This window comes from Macaca mulatta, chromosome 7 (assembly GCF_049350105.2).
Source record: "Macaca mulatta isolate MMU2019108-1 chromosome 7, T2T-MMU8v2.0, whole genome shotgun sequence".
Classification (NCBI taxonomy): Eukaryota; Metazoa; Chordata; class Mammalia; order Primates; family Cercopithecidae; genus Macaca; species Macaca mulatta.
The window spans coordinates 35,712,403-35,734,992 of NC_133412.1; the positions used below are offsets into that span (position 1 = coordinate 35,712,403).

At 40.0% G+C, this 22,590-nt stretch overlaps 1 protein-coding gene and 1 long non-coding RNA gene across 5 annotated transcripts in view; one reads left to right on the forward strand and one right to left on the reverse strand.

The window, feature by feature from the left end:
• The window catches only part of LOC114679419 (uncharacterized), a 295,661-nt gene that overhangs the window by 236,386 nt on the left and 36,685 nt on the right, over positions 1-22,590 (reverse strand). For both annotated transcript variants that reach the window (XR_013395614.1, XR_013395613.1), the window contains exon 2: positions 14,917-15,050. This is a non-coding gene — a long non-coding RNA (uncharacterized LOC114679419). The remainder of the gene's footprint in view (positions 1-14,916; positions 15,051-22,590) is intronic.
• Positions 1-22,590, forward strand: part of LIPC (lipase C, hepatic type) — a 176,666-nt gene that overhangs the window by 7,893 nt on the left and 146,183 nt on the right. Inside the window, exons 1-2 of one of the 3 annotated variants that reach the window (XM_077939484.1) lie at positions 5,744-5,993; positions 22,228-22,351. The exons of 1 other annotated variant lie outside the window; for it this stretch is intronic. The gene's annotated coding sequence lies outside the window, so the exon portion shown is untranslated. Of the gene's footprint in view, positions 1-5,215; positions 5,994-22,227; positions 22,352-22,590 lie in introns of those variants that run through there. One more of the 3 variants, XM_001095252.4, reaches the window with a different exon arrangement.

A 22,590-nucleotide genomic window follows, 5' to 3' on the forward strand; every position in this document is an offset into this window, starting at 1 on the left:
AAAATGGCTGCTACAGCTCTAATCTAGTGTTCTCAGAGGTCTGTGGCCAAAGGCATATCCCAGTCACACGACCACTCCAGCAGCAAGGGTGGCTAGGAAAGCAAGAATCCAGTATTTGTGACCTTCACAGTGGGTGTGTGGTGGTGTGCACAAGGAAAAAAGTCAACAGGGTTATTAGATAACTCATCCACAGTTTCTTTCTGATTCCTAGTCAGAGTCAGAGCTGAAAACAAATTCCTCTTGAGGAGAAATATGGATTGGATTTCTTGACACTCTCTACATGTTGCTCTACTCATTTTCTATTGCTGTATTGATGCAAAATAAATAACCACAGACTTAGCAGCTTAAGACAATGCCCACTTATTTTCTCACAGTTCTATGTAGGTCAGAAGTCCAGGAAGGCTTGAGTGGGTTCTCTGCTTACGTACTTACAAGGCTAGAATCAAAGTGTTAGCGAGGCCAACCTCTCATCTAGTGACTTGGGAATAATTCACTTCCACGCCCAATCAGGTTGTGAGCAAAATTTAGCTCCTTGCAATTGTAGAACTGCGGTCTCCATGGCCTTGCTGGCTGTCAACCAGGGACCAGTCTCAATGCGAAAGGCCATTCTCAGTCCCGGCACCTGGCACCCTCCATCTTCAAAGCCAGCAATGATGCATTGAATCCTTTTCATACTTTGAATCTCTCTGACTTCCCCACTTCTGCCACCAGCCAAAGAGGGCTCATGTACTTAGATAGTAATATAGATAATAAGTCTTCTGCCATACTCATGGATGTAACAGCAGAGGGTAAAGATCATAAGACCATCTTAAAATTTTACCTACCATAGTTACCACTAAAAAATATGTAATTAGGACTTATTCCTGGAGTTCAGGATAGGGTCAAGGTTCCCTGAATCATGACAGGCATAGGAGGACTGCCAATCAAAACTAGGACTTTGCAAGTGAAAAGTTAAAGGAGAGAATGGCTGTTGTGTGGGCAACAAAGAGTGTCTGATTTAATTTTTTTCTGTGAAATTGAGTTATTAACCTGTCAACATAAATTCACAGAGCTATAATATTGGAGAGGAGAGGTTTGTTTTTTATAAAGGGTTGCAGCCTGCAGGCTGGAAATCCCATAGACTTGAAAGCATAGCCTCCAGAAGAAACCAAAAGCAGGCACTTTGAGGGAGGAAAGAGTAGAATAGTAATTTGTGCTGAATGGGTTAGCTAAGTACACATACTCGACAGGTTATAGGAAGAGCAATGAATATTCCCGAAGGGAGGTGCATACATGCCTAGTAAACAAATATGCATGTTACATGTGTCCTCTGTTCACTTTGGGGTAGAGACTTAACATTTAAATTCCTTGCAATTAGGTCCTATATATCAAAAGGTGAAGCAGAGGACAGGAAGGCACTCAGTGCAAGCCTCTGTAAACTGGCCAGAACCAGTCTATGCTCAGTGGACTCTTACCAGGAGAAAGTTACTGAAATCAGTCTCTTATCCAATCAAAGTAGTAGTTATGGCTTGCAGAAAAGGGGTAGGGAGCTGGATCAGTTAGTGTCTGGTGGTTGGTGAGCTGCAATCATTTCAACATTGCTTCTCTGGTGGCCAGTGCTTATTTAGCTGCTAGAGAAAAAGAAAAACCTTGCAGCTGTTAGAACCTAGTTTATTCTTTAACTGTTGAGATGTGTGACTTAACCCTACCCTGGCATGGCCTTGGGTCTTGTTTATAATTTAGTATCTTTTTGCCACAAAGAGTCCATTCCATCATTCTTATGATCTCTATTTTAACACCCCTAATTTAGTTAAACAATAGAACATCGTCTAGCTGGTGAAAATTATTTTTTATAAGAACATAGTATATAAAAATCACTAGTCAGGACAAGGATGCCTGCTTCTTTTAACTTTCCCTTCCTCTCCCTCCAGCCTCACTATCCCCACCCCATCTCCTCAGCCTGCACCACGGTCCCCGAGGGACTATGAAGAATGCAGACTCACAGGGAGTTTGATAGTGTTTTCTTGCAAAAGAACTGAGTGTAGCCAGATTTCTCATGTGGATTTTTCACTGGTTTGTTTCTATTAGGCAATACGGAAGGACAAGGGTTGATGGAGAAAGGAGGCATATGTCATACAGCTTCCTCACAGCAGGTCCTAACACTGTCCATGGTGTTTAGAATGAGCCTTTATGTAGCTTTCCATGGGTTTCTAGTGAAAAATCACATCCCTCTCTGAGACGGAGACACCCCATCACCTGCTCTTTCATGGCATTATTTTCTGTTTCACTGCCTCAAACCAGACTCAGACCTCTAATACTCTTCATTTCAATTAGTCTTACCTGTTTTATGAAATCTATTTGGGTTTAACTTTTGGTTCCTCCACCAAAAAGTCTGAAATTCCAGGTCAGAGTTCTCCAAGGAGTTTATATGTGTTTGCACAAATGTGTGGAAATCCTTAGGAACTACAAATTATCAACCACTCAGAGCTCAGTGCCTTGGTATTTTTTTGCTTTTGTGGAGGCTTGTGTTTACCTTTTATTTTAAGCGCTTTCCAGCCTATCCTCTTGAAGCACCTCGCCTTACCGGGAGCCTTGTTCATTTGTTCTTGCTGCCTCCTTCATTCAGAAGATCCATCAATCAGTGTCTGAAACAAGGACCTTCTGTGTAGAATCAAAAGCCACCACATCACAGCTAAAGGCAACAGAATGCAGTGGGCATTGTTGTTTGTACACAGGCCTTCATCTCTTTCAGAAGTGTCTCTGTTTGAAATGAATGAGGCAGACAAGAGTGTGGCTTCAAAAGCAACTATCCTCCTCTGGGCTTTGCTTATTGGAAGTTCTGTGAGCACTGTTACTAGAAAGTAAAGAGAATAAAAGGCAAACCTGAGGCAGTCTATAGGTTCCTATGCAAGGCACTCACACCCAGCCTCAGCCAGGCAGTACCGCCGGGTCATTGGCCTTCACTTTGTCTATTTGAGTTTGCAAGGTTAACATGAAAGAGGCTGTTTATTTTCTCCCAACGATTATGCTTAAAAATTACATGAACGTCCCTCGCCTAGACTCTTGCCCAGATGTATAATAGGCTTCTCTCTCTGCCGGTACCTCTTAAGGGTGTCACTGCTGATGGAAATAGAGCTGCCTTCACTACTGTTGCCATGGTTACAGTTTCCGGACCAGAAGATTGGCTGATCCTTGGCCCAGCTCTTCCACCTGGCTATCATCTCCTCTGCAGCAAGAGGCCTCCTTATTCCCTGATCTATTTTGTGTTTGGCTGGAAGATTGGAGAGCACATCATTTTCCATGGTACTTATGACCCTTCTGTAGACTCTTAATGACCCTAATGTTGATTAGGACCCAAAGTCTTGGGCCAGTGGAAAAGTTAAAACAATGTTCAAGACTCATATAGATGATGAGCCCAATAATCATCTATATGGCTTGAGAATCATCACCTCCATCTTTTGTCTGCAGAGGGTTTGCAATGAGTGCTAGAGAGTTCAGAGCCAAATATCTGGCCAATCACTGGGAAGTATAAAAGACTGTACAACATGTATTTGAAGTGTAATTTCATTTATCAATTCACTATATTTTTCCCATGCTTTTTTTCTACCTAAATTTTCCTCTTAATGTCTTGCATTGTTTGTATCTTTTAAAAGTGCTTACATTCTTTTGAAGCAAAACTAAATATAAAGAAAACATACATATAATCATCAAAAATCCATTGGATTCTTGCTATTATGAGGGGAGGGGGAAAAGTAGAAAGGTTTCTGTGTCCAAAAAGAGACAAGTTTACACAATGCAAAGTACGTAGAACATATTCTGTGTAAAATCAAATTGAATAATTTTATATATATTTTCTTTTGGAAAAAAAATGTACACATGATTAGATTCCAGAAAAATTGAATTTCTGGTACAAAGGTGGAATAGGGACATGGCTTTCCTAGTCTAAGAAGCTCACAAATAACTAAGAGCCTGCTAGATAGAGTTGTTCACACAAGAAAGTTGGGTAGTACTTTCAAAAACCTGAGATGGGTGGGGCGCAGTGGCTCATGCCTGTAATCTCAGCACTTTGGGAGGCTGAGGCGGGCACATCACTGGAGATCAGGAGTTCGAGACCAGCCTGGCAAACATGGTGAAACCAAAAACACAAAAATTAGCCGGGCATCATGGTGCATGCCTGTAGTCCCAGCTACCTGGGAGCCTGAGGCAGGAGAACTGCTTGAACCTGGGAGGTGGAGGTTGCAGTGAGCCAGGATCCCACAACTGCACACTAGCCTGGGAGACAGAGCGAGACTCTGTCTCAAAAAACAAAAACAAAAACACAACCTGAGATGGACCGTGTGAGCAGGTGATACCATCAGGAGTGCTCAGTGGGTTCTAAAAACCCCAGCGTCCTGCACACAGCAAAAGCTTCACAAATATATAACAAATAAACAGGGAAAATAAGTAAAAAACATTATGGCTGTGAGCTAAATAAATTCACAGATAATCTTCAAATTAACCTGGGTAGAAACGAGTTAGCAATACTGAGAAAAGTGGACGCTATCAAGGGTGTTAGAGTTATTTTAATCCTCTTGACAGCACTTTGAGATAGATGTTTTTGTCTCCAGTTGTTTTTCAGATGAGGTTGACGAAGGTTAAGTAATTTGTGCAAGACCATATAATGAGCAAGTGAAAGACCCAGGACTTGAGCCCAAGGCTCTCTAATTCTAAAAGTAGAATCTATCCCCTCAGTCTACTCCATTGTTGCCCAAGCTAAGGTTAAGAACACAAATCTGGCTGGGCACGGTGGTTCATGCCTGCAATCTCAGCACTTTGGGATGCCGAGGCGGGTGGATCACTTGAGGTGAGGAGTTTGAGGCCAGCCTGGCCAACATGGTAGAACACTGTCTCTACTAAAAATAACAAAACTTAGCTGGGTGTGGTGGTGTGTGCCTGTAGTCCCAGCTACGCAGGAGGCTGAGGCAGGAAAATCACTTGAACCTGGGAGGTAGAGGTTGCAGGAAGCCAAGATCGCGCCGCCACGCTCCAGCCTGGATGATAGAGTGAGACACTGTCTCAAAAAAACAAACAAACAAACAAACAAACAAACAAACAAAAAAGAGACCACAAATCTGAAGCCCCATTCCAGACCCACTGAATCAGAATCTCTAGGGAGGGACTTGGAAACATTTGTGTAACAAGACACCAGATGAAGATTATTCTCAGAGTTTTTAAAGAGAAAAAAAAAAAAAAAAAAGGTGCCTCTATTGCTTCAGATGGGAAACGGACCTGCAGCTTCCTCTGAGTGATCAGATAGAAGCCATCAGAGGTTTGAAGTTCATACAACTAAGACTAAATCAGGTCAGTCTGGAGCATATCAGATTATGATATGATAGACTATTCTTCAGTTTGGTAATATAGAATTGTCTGATTTAAGGTTTTCTGGATCCTAAAATACTAAGAACATTTGAAAAGTTAAAAATGGGTTCCAATTTAAACCTCAGACTTTTTTTTAGCTTTCCTCACTGCCTCTGATCCTGAGGAGCAGAAGTGAATGTGAATGCCCTTTGAATTCCTAGCAGCTTTCACTGATGCAGAGGTTCCAGCTCTGCAGGGGCTGGAGGACTGCTGAGGAGAACCACAAGCTGAGAATCAGTCCTCATCTCTGGTTGCCCCCCGCCCCCACCCTCATTGCCTTTCATTGGATGAGCAAGTCACACAATCCAGGAAGTAGAAAATCTATCATTGCTTGCTTGGTTTTTCTTAGTTTCAGTTTTTCCACGCCTGATGAGAATTGCCGAGGCACAGCAAAGCCTGCAGCTTCCATACCCGTCATGAGAGCAAATAACTTATTCGTAAACCTAAGCACTTAATTAACTAAATGGAAAGCAAGGCAGTGAGTGATTCCTGACATGGCTGAATGTAAGTCAAGCTGTGAAGCTCCAGGTACAGCCAGAAATGGAGATGGACAACTTGAACTGAACCCTGAGAGCTTCTAAAGGGCTTTGGACCACTGCTTCTCAGCAGTTTTTCTTGTAAGTTATTCCCATTATCTCAAAGAAAAATTTAAAATATGGTTGGAGAAAAGTATAGAACTGATTATCCCCATTTTGAGCATAGATCATCGTTTAACAAACTTGCTTTGTTATAATTGCCAAGAAACTTGCTTTGAATGGTATTTCCAGACATAATGTCTACAATAGCAAATATTGACAATTGCATTTTACAAATAATCAGTTTAATATGCTTTAATATGCTTCTATTTGTAAGTGCTCTTGATCTCATTTAGTCTTCGAAGCAACTCTCTCACGCTGGTATGCTTATTAACATGATTTTCCAGATAAAGATGCCTGTAAGTAGCTTCCTCACGGGGTATTTAAGGAACTTGTAGAAGGTCCACAGCTAGTAGCTAGGAGCCCATCTCATATCAATACACTAGCTTCACCCCAAAGAACTTTATACATTTAGGCCATTGATTTCTAAAAAGACAAATTCTCATGTTAGATTAAAACATAAGACCCAACAATATGTATGTTTTTTAAAAATAGGAATCTGTTACCAAAAAAATGCAGAAATGCTAAAATAAAAAGGTTTTATGAGGAAACTCATACAACAAAAAGAAAACAGTTGGTAAAGTTGATAGCATATAAAAGAGATTTTGAAGCCAAAAACATAGGGAGAGGATACAAAGAAGCTCCTGATTATGATAAAAAATATAAAATTAACTGTGAAGACAGAGATTACTAAAGTTAGAAATGCAAAGAGAAATAGATTAAAAAACAAGCAATTGTAATTGGAGAGTTTAATTGATTTCAAGGCTAAGAAAAAAATAGACAGTATTAAAAAATAAAGACAAATTTAAATAGACAAAAATTTGGAAGACATTGAAGATGTGACAAAAATAGACAATAGAGGTTATGTTATACAATTGATAAGTTACAACAAATACACATACATTGAACTCAATACCAACATAGAATATACATTTTTTCCATCTGTGGGCATTGGTACATATATACTAACTCTCAAATAAGGCCCCAAAAATTGAATCAAGAGGAAAAAATATACATATTTTCTCACCACATGCAATAAAACTAAATGTGAATAAGTAAAAGCAATGAAAGGAGCCTCAGGCAAAAGAATAATCTAACCAAGAGCCTTTGCAGCAAACAGTTCAGGGTTTAGATTATAAACTCCATTCCTTACTGCAGTGTGACCTGGGCAGTTTACTGAACCTCTCTGAACCTTGGATTCCTCATCTAAAAATGTGGCTCTACTTTGCTAAGTTGTTACGAAGATTACCTATGAAGTATGTCAAATAAACTGAGACTTAAAAGAGAGTTAAAACCACGGCCGTACAATATAACTCCATTTTTAATGTACTCATATTTAACTAGAAAAAGTGTCTAGAATTTTTGTTGATTGAAAGCAAAAGTCTATAAAATATTCATCTAAATACTAACAGTGGTTATCTCTATGCATATCTGTATATTTCTGCCAATTTTTGTTATATTGCTTTATCTTTTCTACTATGAATATATAGTATATGAATAATAAAAAATAGTAAAGATGAAAATAAACATGAACTTCTGAAAAACGGGGTACAAGAAGAAAATAAGTATTTATGCTTGGGTGGCCTACAGATAGTGATTGCCATAGGCATGCAGCCATCTCAGTCGCTTGCCTGTCATTATAAATTTTAAAATATCCCCAATTTCTGTCTTTCTACATATATACATATATACATGTATACGCACACACATATATAAAACACACATATATTTTATATTTATTTTATATATGTTTTATATATATAAAATATATATATATAAAATATATATAAAATATATATAAAATATATATATAAAATATATATATATTTAAAATATATATAAAAATATATATATATATATAAAAAACACAATATTGGAATAACTGACAATTTGAATGTGAATGGTGGGATTAATCATATGGTATCAATATGAAATCTCCTGATTTTACTGTTAAATTTCTAATTTTACAAAAGAAAATATTTGTGTCAGGAAATATATATTGAAGTATTTAGGTATATATATATGTATGCAGCTTACTCTCAAATCATTCAGAAAAACATTCACATATACATAGAGACAGAGTGCATGATAACTAGGGAAAAATACAAACCAACAGTGCACCTAGGTAAAAGGTGTACAGGAGTTCATACTAGTCTTTTAACATTTCTATTAGTTTAAAATTATATTAAAATATTAATAAAAATTTACAGCAGCAACAAATTAATGGGTATCAATGTCTAACAACCACAAAAACTTTCCTAAACTACAAGTTCAAGTAGAACAGGGGTCTCCAATCCCCAGTACCAGTCTGTGGCCTGTTAGGAACCCGGCCACACAGCAGGAGGTGAGCAGCGGAGCTATACCCGTATTTACAGTTGCTCCCTATCAGTCACATTCCCGCCTAAACTCCACTTCCTGTCGCATCAGCGGGGGCATTAGATTCTCATAGCATCCGCAAATCCTAGTGTGAACTGTGTATGCGAGGACTCTAGATTGCATGGTCCTTATGAGAATCTAATGCCTGATGATGTGTCACTGTCTCCCATCACCCCCAGACAGGACCATTTAGTTTCAGGCAAACAATCTCAGGTCTCCCACTGACTCCACATTATGGTGAGTAGATTACGGTTATATAATTATTTCTTTATATATTAACAATGTAATAGTAATGGAAATAAAGTGTGCAATAAATGCAATATGCTCAAATCATTCTGAAACCATCGCCCACCTACCCCCATTCATGGAAAAATTGTCTCCCGCAAAACTGGTCCCTGGTGCCAAAAACGTTAAGGATCACTGAAGTAGAAAATTAAGAACATGATAATAACTTTTGCGATGTTTATAAAACTGAAAACACCCCATATCAAAAGGAAGGGGGCTTTGTATAAATCAGGGCCCAGAAGTTAAGGCATAAATCTATGTGCTTTTATTTTAGAAATATGAAATAAGCATTTGACTTAAAATCTTATGAAGACAGTCATTATGAAGGAAAACAGAGAGACAATAATAAAGAATAAGAGCAGAAATAAACTAGAAAAGAGGAAATCAGTGGAAATAATAAATAGATGCTCATTCTGTGAGAAGATTACAAGATAGATCAACCCCTTGGAAATATAATAAACAAAAGAAAAGGTATAAATCAACAAAATTAAAAACAAGGCCAATGATTTAACAACTGATATAAAGGATTTTAAAATATAAATGATTGCAATGCACGATTTATGATAATCAACTTGAAATGCTTAGCCAAATGGACAACACAAAATACAAACTGGCAAGAGAAGATGTAGGTAACATGAAAATAATGATGAAGGCAAAGGAAACTGAAAAGTTGTTATTTAAAAAAATCTCATCTACCACAAGAAATATTATGACCTCAACAAATTTACTGAACAATATTACTACATACTCAAACAGATTTTTCTGTATTATGTAATCAGTTCCAAATCACAGAAACAAGATCTGACACCCAATTCATTCTAAGAGATGAGTATTATCCCCATCCAAAAACCTGTAAGAAATACCACACAGGCGCACACACACACATAAACACACAGTCTTAGGATGGCAAATGTGCACAAGTGCAATTTCAGTAAAACTGGCTTGAAATGATTAGAACCAGGCTCAAGGACATTAGCAGATTTTCCCAAAACAGCTGTTAAGTGAATATATGAATACACAAATGAAGAAAATAATGCAGGCAATTAGCAACATCTACCTGAAAGGCAGGAATGGCTTGTGCATACTATTTGCTAAATTTTGTTGATCAATAAATTTTATCGATCCATGGGTTCCTCAAGGAGCATAGGCAGAAAAATCATTTTTAACTGAGCTTATAAAATGCAGCTATAAATTAAAACAATAGCATGCAGTCATTAATTAAGGTAAATTCTACTGATGCCAGAAGATTATAACAAATCACAGAGTATCTTTTGTAAAAGAATTACTATTTGGGCTGGATGCAGTAGCTCACGCCTGTAATCCCAGCACTTTGGGAGGCCGAGGCAGGCAGATCACGAGGTCAGGAGCTCGAGACCAGCCTGACCAACATGGTGAAACCCCGTCTCTACTGAAAAATATATATATATAAAAGAGTTGGGTGTGATGGTGTGTGCCTGTAATCCCAGCTGCTCAGGAGGCTGTGGCAAGAGAATCACTTGAACCCGGGAGGCAGAGGTTGCAGTGAGCAGAGATCACACCATTGCACTCCAGCATGGGCGACAGAGCGAGACTCCGTCTCAAAAAAAAAAAAAAAAAAAAAAAAAAAGGAAAATTGAAGAAATGAAGACATTAAGGATATTCCTGAAGGGAAAGACTGTATAAATATCATTAAACAAAAATGTAAACCCTGTGAAACACGACATTACAAGCGATATGAAAGACAAAACGCAAACTGGGAGGATATTTGCAATGAACTAATAGAAATACAGGCAAAATATATGAATAAGCTATTCTCAGCAACAGAAATTTGAACGAACAATCACGCACATAAGAAAATGTTCGACCTCACCAGTAATCAGAAAGTTTAAAATTAAAACAATGAGATACCATTTTACATCCATCAAACTGGTGAAAATTAAATAATCTGACACTATCAAGTGTTGGTGATGAGGTGGAAAAATTGAAGGAACACTCACATTTTGCCAACGATATGTTCACAGGAGTAACCATTTTGAAGAATAAACTGTCAACATCTCACTAACTCTGACGGGACGTATATCTTACAATCCAGCAATTTCACTTCTAGGAGTAAATTCTAGAAGCTTTCACTTGTGGATGATGCAATGTCTACTGCAATATTATAATAGTAAAATGAAAAAACTAAACAACACAAGTATCCATCAACCCAGTGAACAAATTCTGGTACATTCATACAATGGGACCATTTGTAGCTGTTTTATCAACAGAGATAAATCTCGAAAATACACTGCTGAGTGACAAAACAAGTTTCAGATAGATGTGTAGAGTATAAAAGTTTGAAAACATGCAAAATAATGGTACAGTCAGCCCTCTATATCCATGAGATTCCACATCCATGGATTCAATCAACCAAGGATGCAAAATATTTGGGGGTGAAATTACACAAAGTTCCAAAAGGCAAAACTTGAATTCACCACATCCTGAGTACCATGTTAAAACCAGGCAAACAAAGCGATGTATAGGCTTTGTATTAAGTATTATAAGTAATCTAGAGGTGATTTACAGCATATGAGAGAATGTGCATAGGTTATGTGCAAACACTACACCATTTTGTATCAGGCACTTGAGCATCTGTGGGTGGTCCTGGAACCAAGCCCCCACAGACACTGAGGAACTACCGTATATATTTCATAGCTACATACATATGCTGCAAACACACACACACAAAGATGAGAATGACAGACACCAAACTCAGGGTGACGTTGCCTCTGAGACAGGAAAAATAAGACCAGGCTTGAGAAGAGACACACAGTTATACTGGTACAGCATTCTACTTTTTAGCAAAAATAGGAAGCAAAAATGACAAAATGTTAGGATGTGATGGAGCTGGGAAGTAGATGGTATTCGAAACTATGCATTGTACACATGTGTGTGTTTGAACTCATTATAATTTCTTAAGTGAGCACCCCAATTTTGAAAACATATAAAAAATATACAAACCTATAAAGTACATAAAATATATAAATACCATGAACAGATAAGAAAGAAAAAAGGCAATAAAAATGGAAGTGGTGATAAATTCAACTTCAACCCACTGGTTTTAAAGAAACATTAAAAAAATGCACATACCATTTTACCTTATCAATTTAGCATAAAATTACAAAAATGTTAATAGCTAATGTTAACAAGGGTGGAGGACAGGACAGAAGAGGAGTACATTCACTGTTAATGAGTACTTAAAATGACAGAAATTTACTTAAAGTAGCAGTATATATGTAAAGGCAAAATATATAGATAGATATAGATACCTAGATATAAAACCTTTGCCTTAGCAATTCTACTTTAAGAAATTTATACAAAGGAAAATGTGGTACATATATGATGTGTAGTATTATTTTTAAGGAGTACTATGCAGCCATGAAAAAGAACAAAATCACATCCTCTGCAGCAACATGGCTACAGCTGAAGGTCATTATCCTAAGCAAATTAACACAACAACAGATAAACACTGCATGTTCTCACTTACAAATGGGAGCTAAACATTGAGTACACATGCACATCAAGATGGAAATAATAGACAGTGGCATTCCAAAAGGGATGAGAAAGAGAGGGGGACAAAGGTTGAAAAAAACCTATTGGGTACAGTGTTCACTACTTGGGCAATGGAACCATTAGAAGCTCAAACCTCAGCATCACACAATATACCCATGTGACAAACCTGCACATGTACCCTCAGAATCTAAAATTTTTTTAAGTTACTAAAAAAATAATTTATACAAAGAAAATAATCATACATGGGGACCAAGATTTATGCATATGTTTATAGTAGCATTGTTCATAATAGTGAGATCTTAAATAAAGTTAATGAAAAAACAATAGGGAATTAAGCCAATTATGGTACATCTATAGAGTGTAACAGTACTCTGTAGCTATGTAAAATAATGTTTTAAAAGAATATTTAATGCCCCTGAAATATGCCATTAATGTGTTGTTAAGACACAGGTATTTAAAGTTTGTACAGTGTGTTTACAGTTGTATTTTTGTAAATAAATGTATACATAGAAAAAATGACTTGGGGATATCCACATCAAAATGTCAACAGTGCTTATCTCTAAATGTGAAATCACAGATCTATTTATGTTTTTCTTTTTGTTCTTCTTTATTTTCCTATTTTACAATAATAAACATTTATTGATTTTATAATAGAAAAGTCATTAAAATAAAACATGCAACAAAATAAGCTCTGGTTGATTAAAGATTTAAATATAAAATCTAATTATGATAGAACTTGCAGACAATTGGAAAGAGAGTTTATCAGCTCTCTGGGGGAATTTTAACTTTCTCAGCTTTGAAGCAATTGAAATGATTGCACTATAAAAATTAGCATTACTAAAGATTTTTTAAGAGGGAAAATATTTCTATCAAACATTGCAAAGAATTAAGATCTATCATAAATAACTAATTCAAATTTGTAAAATAAATGTCAAGATTCCAAAAGATAAATGGGTCAAAAACAGGACAATTCCCATAAGGAACTTGCAATTAGTAGATAAACATCGTGGGGAAATGTTAATTCTCGCCAGAAATCAAAGAAATGTAAAGGGAAGCAGTCTGGAGATGCCGGTTTACATATTCTAATAGAACAACAAGAAAAAAATGTCAAATGCTGATATCCATTGATGGTGGAGCTGCCTGGAAATTTATCCATACATTCATTTATAACCATATTGCTCATGTCCTTTTACCAGAAAGGTTACCGCTAAGAACTGATTCTTTTTTTCCTTTTTTTTTCTTTTTTTGAGACCAAGTTTCACACTCTTGCTGTCCAAGCTGGAGTGCAATGGCGCGATCTCTGCCTCACTGCAACCTCCGCCTCCCAGGTTCAAGCCATTCTCCTGCCTCAGCCTCCCGAGTAGCTGGGATTACAGGCATGCGCCACCACACCTAATTTTTTTTTTATTTTTAGTAGAGACAGAGTTTCTCCATGTTGGTCAGGCTGATGTTGAACTCCCAACCTCAGGTGATCCGCCCACCTCAGCCTCCCAAAGTGCTGGGATTACAGGCGTGAGCCACCGCGCCCGGCCAAAAATCAATTCTGAAGAAGTAATTTGGCTAAAGCAGAAAGGTTCCTCCTCATCTCCTTGACTTCTAAATGTTGGAACACCCAGGGCTCAGTCCCTTGACACCTTCTCTTTTCTACCCACAGGCAGTGTTTGGAGGATCTCACCTACTTATGCAAGTGAGAGGAGCCACAGGCTCTCTCGGCATGGGCTCCAGGGAGAACGCAGGCCAGAGCAGAGGTTTTCCTGGGAGTGGGGTAGGGGAACCTTGAGGGTCATTCAAGGACTCTGACCTCAATCAGACAGGGCAATGAAGGAAAGAGAGACCAGCAAAGACAGTCAGAGAGATGCCTAAGGTGAACTTGGTCATTATATTAACCCCTATGCAATAACAAAGCATCCAGGCTTGATCCTCCAGGGCTTACCAGTGAGGTCCCCAGGAATTGCCTAATTGCAGTAGCCCTCAGCTCACTTGCAGGCCACCAGAGCCCAGCTGGCCCTGACCATCATCTCCAAAGCCTGAAGGAAATTACTGTGAGACAGCCCACTGAAGGTGGGTACTTCAGAGAGCCCCGCCATGCCAGGAGCCAGAGCTGCCCCTCTGTTGGTGGTCACCCTGGGAATCTGGGACAAGAAGGTGTACTCCGGTCTGATGCCGGAAAGTAGAACTTCCTGGGTCCCCAAGTCTCAAGATCTCTTTGCTCCACCAATGTACCCATCCACTCATCCCAGCCTGGGGCTTCTGCCTCACCTGGGTCTTTTCATTGCTTAAGGACTTTTGGGCATCTACCATCTCTTCTTCTTCTACTACATTTTCTTTCTTTCTTTTTTTTTTTTTTTTTTTTGAGACAAGGTCTCTCTCTGTTCCCGGGGCTGGAGTGCAGTGGCCCAATCTCGGCTCACTGCAACCTCCACCTCCCTGGTTCAAGTGATTCTCCTGCCTCAGCCTCCCGAGTAGCTGGGATTACAGGCCTACGCCACCACACCCAGCTTATTTTTGTATTTTTGGTAGAGACAGGGTTTCACCATGTTGGCCAGGCTGGTCTCGAACTCCTGACCTCAAGTAATCCATGCGCATCGGCCTCCCAGAGTGCTGGGATTACAGGCATGAGCCACCGCACCCAGCGTCATCTCTTATCCTTATGACCTTGTGAGGTAGGCATCCCAGGTTTCATTTTCCCCATCGTATAAGGGTTATGACTTACCTAAAGCAGTGCTGGACTCCAACCCAGATCTTCTGCCCTCAATTCCATGTCCATCTCTGTGACCCCAGGTTTGGCCAAGTGTGGATCTTGCTACATATGAACAACCTGCCATTTCCTTCCTCTGTATGCATTGCCTGTGGAAAATGGACAAGGAACATTTTCATCAAGAGCTAAAACAAGCAATTTTGCTTTAGAGATGATATGTAGCAAAAAGAAATAGTCCCGGAGGCAGGGAGCCCTGTATGCATCTCCCTGTGTTCTGCTCCTGGCTGACCCCTGAGATCGCATCATGCTGTTTGCTAACGTGTGGAAAGCATGTTTTGCTCTCTAGGAGTCCTCCGCAGAGCCTGACAGATTTGGTGATAGGAATGGAACTGTGGAGTGAAGATGGCTATCTCCGGGTGTCACTCCAGTTGCCATACATGTAAAGAAAGCCTAGACACCACTACAGCTCTGTCCTCCTATCCCTGAACTTGGCCCAGAGGTGAAGTTTCTTCCCCAACCCTTGCTCAAATGCTTTCTTTTTCCTCGAAGAATCCAGGCTGCTGAGCAAAGGGGAAGATCCTGGGATCTTCACCCGAATCATCTGGAAGTTTCTTGGGGTGCCAGAATTGAAAGTGGAGCTGATGGGGTCAATCCATCAGGCACCCTGACCCTAGACGTCCAGGCATTCCCCTCTGAGGTTGAAGAACTCCCCCTCTATCAGACCCAAAAGTGAAACACAAACTTTGCAAAGGCACGTTTGTACCAACTCCTCTGGGCAGGGCTGAGTGGAGTTTTCTCTGGTGCTGGGCACATGCTGCTCACATACTCTTTGGCCAGTAGACATGGCCCCTGGGGTCTGAGAATGCAGATGGGGGAGAGGCTCACTGAGGAGCTCTGGACAATGTGGCTCCAGTGTGTTACCTCCTGGCCTTGGCCTCCTATCCCCAGCGGGGCTGAGAAGACCCCAAAAAGGGCCTTTCCCACTCTCTCAACCGTTTTCTCTGGCAATTAATTATATAACCTGAGAATATGAATCACGTGTTTAAATTCAGGGTTAGCTGGGCTAAGATAGGTGATAAGAATTACTCAAAAACAAGAAAGCAAATATTGGGGGTAAAGGTGCTTTTTATTTTTCTTTTCTTTTTTTTTTTTTTGTTTTTTGTTTTGTTTATTTGTTTGTTTGTTTAGATAGAGACAGGATCTTGTTCTATAAAGCTAGAGTGCAGTGGCATGATCATAGCTTACTGCACTCTTGACCTTCTGGACTCAAGCCATCCTCCCACCTCAGCCCCCCAAGTAACTGGGACTACAGCTGTGCACTGCCACACTGGTTTTTTTTGTTTGTTTGTTTTTTTAAGTTTTTATAGAAACAGGGTCTCACTATGCTGCCCAGGCAGGTCTCAAACTCCTGAGCCACCACACCCAGCTTGCTTTCTTTTTTAAATAGAAAGGAACACAAAACAACTTAGGCAGTTAGTTTTAAAATCAAGAACAGGAAGCATAGACTCTATCTATACTTTAAAACATTGTAAATAAGTCTCCTATTCTTTACTATTTCAGTTAAATGGGCAGGAAACAAGAAAGGGAAGGAGCAGGTGAGGGACGGGAGAAATAAAAAGCATGCCAAAAAACTGCAGTAATAAAAAAAAACACACTCATAAGCTGACACGTATTTCTTGCGCACTATGGTATGCACAATTCATGTTTTTCTCATTTAATCTCCCTGCAAGCCCTGTGAGGCAAATAATTTTACTACTCCTATTTTAAAATGAGGAAACTGAGGTGCCAGCTATTAAATAATCTGCCTGCTTACTGGGACTAAAAACGGAGAAACCAAGCCTGGAAATCCAGTTCTCAGTGATCAGAGTCTTCACTCAGGAGGTAAAAATGCAGCAAGAGACAGCTTTTTCCTCCAGAAAGAACCTTATCCTGTTATCATCAGAATTCTGTCGCTAAATACTTCATCATTTTGTAACAATACTAAATAAAGGGGAAATTTTGTATTTCCATGGAAAAGGACACATTGTCTACACACAGCACAGCCTCCCTGAGTTATGAGATTCTAGCTTTCATTGCCCTTGAAGTATTTTGCAACTCTGTAAATTGCAGACAATAGCAATGCAAAATGCAAATTCTGTCCTATCCTGTAGAAGTTCCACCAGCTTCACTCCCACACTGCAGAAAAAGCTACTTTTGCATCCATTTGCCATTTGTACATTCATTGCAACATTTCTTTACTCTTATAAATTTGTGTGTGTGTTTTGGCTTCTCCTTTAAACTGGTTACAACACCCTTATCAGTTTCCTCATTAATTAGTTAAGTAAAATATTTATCATGTATTCATTTTTATATTTGAGAGTCATGATTTTACCTTCATTTTTAAAGAATTATCTCTTCATGGAATTATGAAAGCATATCAAAAAGAATCTTGCTTGTTACTTTCTGAAGGACCCCAGGCATGATCTAACTCTAATGAATGGCTTCAGGAGTAATTGAATAACTGATGATGGTCTCAGTTGGGTCTTGGGCAGCACAGCCTCATCCTGACAACTTCCTTTCAAACACTGCTCTGTCCAGGACAAAGCATCATGGCCAAAGACCCCGGTCCCCTCTTCCTGACTGGTCTCCTTTACTGTTGATTGAGGAAAAGTAATTGGAATATAAATTGTATGATTCTGTCCGATTATAATGTCTCCATTATTTCTAACTTCTGCTCTGTCTCGTACTTTATCTCAGAGCTATCTCCATTAAGTAGCTGAGAAAAGGTTTGAGAACATTTGTTTTAAAAATAATAATAAACATGTGATGTGATGGTTAATATTAAGTGTCAGTTTGATTGGATTGAAGGATGCAAAATAGTTTTCTTGAGTGTGTCTGTGACGGTGTTGCCAAAGGAGGTATTACTAACATTTGAGTCAGTGGACTGGGAGAGGCAGACCCACCCTCAATCTGGGTGGGCACCATCTAATAATCTAAGCTGCCAGTTTGGCTAGAATAAAGCAGGCAGAAAACATGAAGGAGTTGACTTGCTGAGTCTTCCGGTCTGCATCATTCTCCCATGCTGGATGCTTCCTGCCCTCAAACATCAAACTCCAAGTTCTTCAGCTTTTGGACTCTTGGACTTACACCAGTGGCTTGCCAGGAGCTCTTGGCCTTTGTCCACAGACTGAAGGTTGCACTGTCGGATTCCCTACTTTTGAGGTTAGGGAACTCGGGCTGACCCACCACTGGCTTCCTTGCTCCTCAACTTGTAGACGACCAATCATGGGACTTTACCTTGTGATCGTATGAGTCAATACTCCTTAATAAACTCCCTTTCATATATAAATGAAATACACATGATATATGTCTTTATACGCAGAGCAAGAGCATGACACAATTCCATCTTTTAAGCAACTGATACACAAAGATCTCGCAGCCAATCCCTACTGTACTTGGCAAAACTACTTTTTGTTGTATGGACTTTGAAGTCAAACAAACATAATCCAAGTCCCATTCCACCACTTACTACGGTACGGATGTGAGCAATTCAGTAACCGCCCTGAGCCTCACCTTCCCTCTATTCAAAGGGAAAAGTCATGTCTACATCACAGGACTCTTCCTGAAGTGTGAATGAGATCACATGGCGATTCTGGCACTGTGCAGGCACTTTGGAGGCTGGCTCCTGCATTGTTAACTCCTGACTTTCAGGCCTGCGTAGGAATCAATGATGAACCATGTCAGCAAGATACCCTGTCTTCAGAAAAATGATGACTCACTCACTGGCTGCTCTTCAGAACCCGAAACACATCACTGGGAATGAAGAGAGTGGAATTAGGTCCTGGTTTCCTGCAGCCGTGGATTCCGTGTGCTAAACTCAGCAAACCTTTGTGAGACGAGGATGTGGCATCCTACTGCAGGGAGGCTTGGGCCATTGCGATCTGACCAGTGCCCAGCCCTGCCTGATACCCAGGGTGAGGACTGTGCCCCTCGACACCCCATGGTTGGAAGCACTAGGACCCAGAGAGAGAGCCAGTGTGCTGGTGCCCCCTTCCCCAAACTGTGCCCTTGCTTGTTGCAAGCAGCTAGTTCAGTTCATGGCTTAGGCGGAGTCTCCCTCGGGAGCCAGCATGGTCATCGCTCACCAAGCATGACCAGCATCCCAGAAGCTGGAGGAAGCAGGCACAGACTAAACACATCATGAATCCTAGTCTATACTCCCCATCTTCCCTACAAAGGCGAAAACCCTGGGCAAAATTTACGGAACCAACAATATTCACTATCTACGTGGTGTTCAAAGCCAACTTAAATCTTTATTTCCTTTTGCTTCAAAGCAGAATACAAAGAGAGAAAATAGGTTTTCCATTCTACTGGAATTTCTAAGATCATAAAATGCATTATTGGTTCCACAGTATCTAGTCATAAAAAAGACTGCTCTGGTTCTAGGGGAGTGTTGTTGTTATGATGATTTTCCCAATTGTTCTACAATCTGGCAGCTGAAATCCTGATAAGGAGTGTCCGTGGGCCAACACAGACCAGGAAACATAAAAACAGGAAGAAAAGAGATCTCGACTCTTTGCTCTCTAGTTGCATAACTTGAGACTTAGGGAATCAGAATATTAGATCTTCCAGGGACCTAGCATCTTTCTATCCAATCTATATTGATTAGATATGTGACCTTGCGTGAGCCATCACTGAGCCTCAGTTTTCTCACCTGTAAAATGGGGAAAATAATTCCTACTTCATTGGTTAAGAAAATCAAATGAGGCTTGTCTATGCAGAGAGTTTTTTAAGCATTTTCATGTGGTCATCATTTAACCTTCATAATCCCATTTGACAGGCAGAGATAGGTTACAGAATTTGCCCAAGGTCACACAACTAGTTGGAGGCAGAGCTGATGCGAAGACACCCCCGGTCACCAGGCGTGAAAATCTTGGATGAATAAATACCTATTTGAAATGCTTGAAACACCTAATCCTTCCAAATAGTCTAAAATGTCCTCTGCAATCTTGTTTTCACCCTTCGTTTGTTTATTCGGTCTTTTTTTTTTTTTTCTAACACAGATAAGGAAAAGGTTAAACTCCAGTCCAACCACTTTCCAAATGAGGACACGTTCTAGGCCAACTCAAATTCACAAGGTTTACCTACTTGTTTTGCCATATTTCCACATGGTGCAAGAATGTCCACACAGATCAGTCAGTGACCCCATAAAAACTTGGTCATTCTCCTCATGGCAGCCTGGCTCCAAGCAGGAGTAAAGAGGATAGAGTCATTTTCCTATAACACGATCCAAGGAAATTCATTTCATCTTGGAAATGGACTAGGCTGATGTGCAGAGAAGCCTGATTCAGTCCCAGAGAAAGCCAGATATACAGGGATTAAGGATTTGTGGTTGTTAAGATCCCCTGACTTCTCCTCTCTCTGCCTTTTACTGGTGAGATGCAGTTTGGTATCTGTTCCTAACCTCTTAAATCTCAACTGCAAAATTAGGGAAATAACAGTGACAAATTTTATTGTTTCAAGAATTATTTTATTAGAACACCAATAAAAGCCTGCGTTTCTCAGGTAAGATATCCCAGTTCCTGAAGACGAAAAGAAGAAAACCTGATTCTGGGTATAAAATTCTGTTTCTGTCATCAGTGAACTTCACCTTGGTCCCCTGGCCTCTTCCTCTTGGGATCTGCTTGCTTTATCCTTGTAAAATGTCTGTTTCTTCTCTCCTAATTAACTTTTTTATCACCATGACACTAAAGAAAAAGGTCATTCTCGGGTCATCAAATGCCAGTCTCTTGAAATCTTTATTTATTCAAGAAGCTCTGCAAATTAAAAGAGAGCAAGAACTGGGCAATGTTTAAAAACCTAATTATAAAACCATTATTACTTTAGATCGAGGATTGCAGACCAGAGTGCAGTGTCACCCAAAATAGAAAGTCTTTAAAGAATTGCAAAGGGAAGAGGCCGGGCATGGTGGCTCATGCCTGTAATCCCAGCACTTTGGGAGGCCGAGGAAGGCAGATCACTTGAGGTCAGGAGTTCTAGACCAGCCTGGCCAACATGGTGAAACCCCATCTCTACTAAAAATACAAAAAAAAAATAGCCGAGTGTGGGCACACGCCTGTAATCCCAGCTACTAGGGAGACTGAGGCATGAGAATCGCTTGAACCCAGGAGGCAGAGGTTGTAGTGAGCCAGAATCATGCCATTGCACTCCAGCCTGGGTGACATAGCAAGATTTCATCTCAAAAAAAAAGAATTGCAAAGGAAGAAGCCAAAGGGCTCTACTAACATGCACCATGCTGATCGCTCCATTGGAGGCTCCAAACTCTAAGAGGCTCAGGCTTGCCTCCTCTTCAGCTAATAGGAAATGAAGAGGCCTCAAGAAACTGCTGGGCTTCCTTGGGCATGAAAATGACCAAAGATGCTATGAATGGATCTACTGACTGTTCAGATGCATGGCTGGAGTCAAGCACATGACAGTCAGGTCTCGCGGCCCTGGGAGCCATTCTGTCTCTCTAAGGCAGAGGCTTCACCCATTTTTTGACAACACATCTTTATAAGCACTTTTTTTTTAATTTGACGACTCTCCCCAATATCTATTTATTTGTTTATAAATAATATAGTGCTAGTATATTCCACAGTACCATGTGCAAATTACATAGTACTTATATACTATAAACATTATACATGCACAAACATGAACTTCTAAGGAAATACAAAGAAAAATCTGAAAGGTCTATATTATTTTTTTGTTGTGCCCCAATAGATCTCTCAAGCACCATTCTGAGGCAATGGTTCTCAAACTTTGCGTGACCAAGAATTACCTGGAGAACTTTTTGAAATGAAGGTTCTCCAGGCCTTGACCCTGGTATTGATTCCATTACTCAGTATTCCTGGGATGGGCCCATAAGTTGTCCTTTGTCTGAGCTCTGTAGCTGACTCTTATTCTGATGCTCAATTGGATTTTGGAGCCACTGATCCAGACCCTTGTGTTTTCCTGCCCCCTACATTTTTTGCTACAATTATATCACTGTGGTCTTATCGTTATCCACCTCCTGGACACCCTCATGATCCCCTCAGTGAATTTAAACGTTAAAAAAAATAATAATATCAGCTACCATTAATTATTTCCTGTGGCCTAGGATTGCTGAGGGTTTCACATGCATTGCCTCACTTAATCAGACTAGGGAGGCATTATTAGTCCCATTATACAGATGAAGACAACTAAAGCTCAGTCACAATGTCTTATCCAAGTTCACTCAGCTAATAAGTACAAGAGATAGATCAGGGATTTGAGCCTGTATCTGTCGGATTCCCAAGGCTGGACTCTTTTTTTTTTTTTTTCTTTTAGCGATAGGGTCTCACTCTGTCACCCAGGCTGGAATACAGTGTTGTGATCATAGCTCACTGCAGCCTCCACCTCCTGGGTTCAAGCAATCTCCCTGCCTCAGCCTCCCAAGTACCTAGGACTACAGGTGTGTGCCACCACACAAGGCTAATATTTTGGTTTTTATGTTTATGTAGATGGGGTCTTGCTATGTTAGCCAGGCTAGTCTCAAACTCCTGGCTTCAAGTGATCCTCCTGCCTCAGCCTCCCAAAGCATTGGGATTTCAGGTGTGAGCCACTGCCCACTGCACCCAGCCTCAAAGCATGGACTCTTGACTGCTAAGTATATTGCCCACAAAATAGGTCATTATAATTTATTGACCCTCT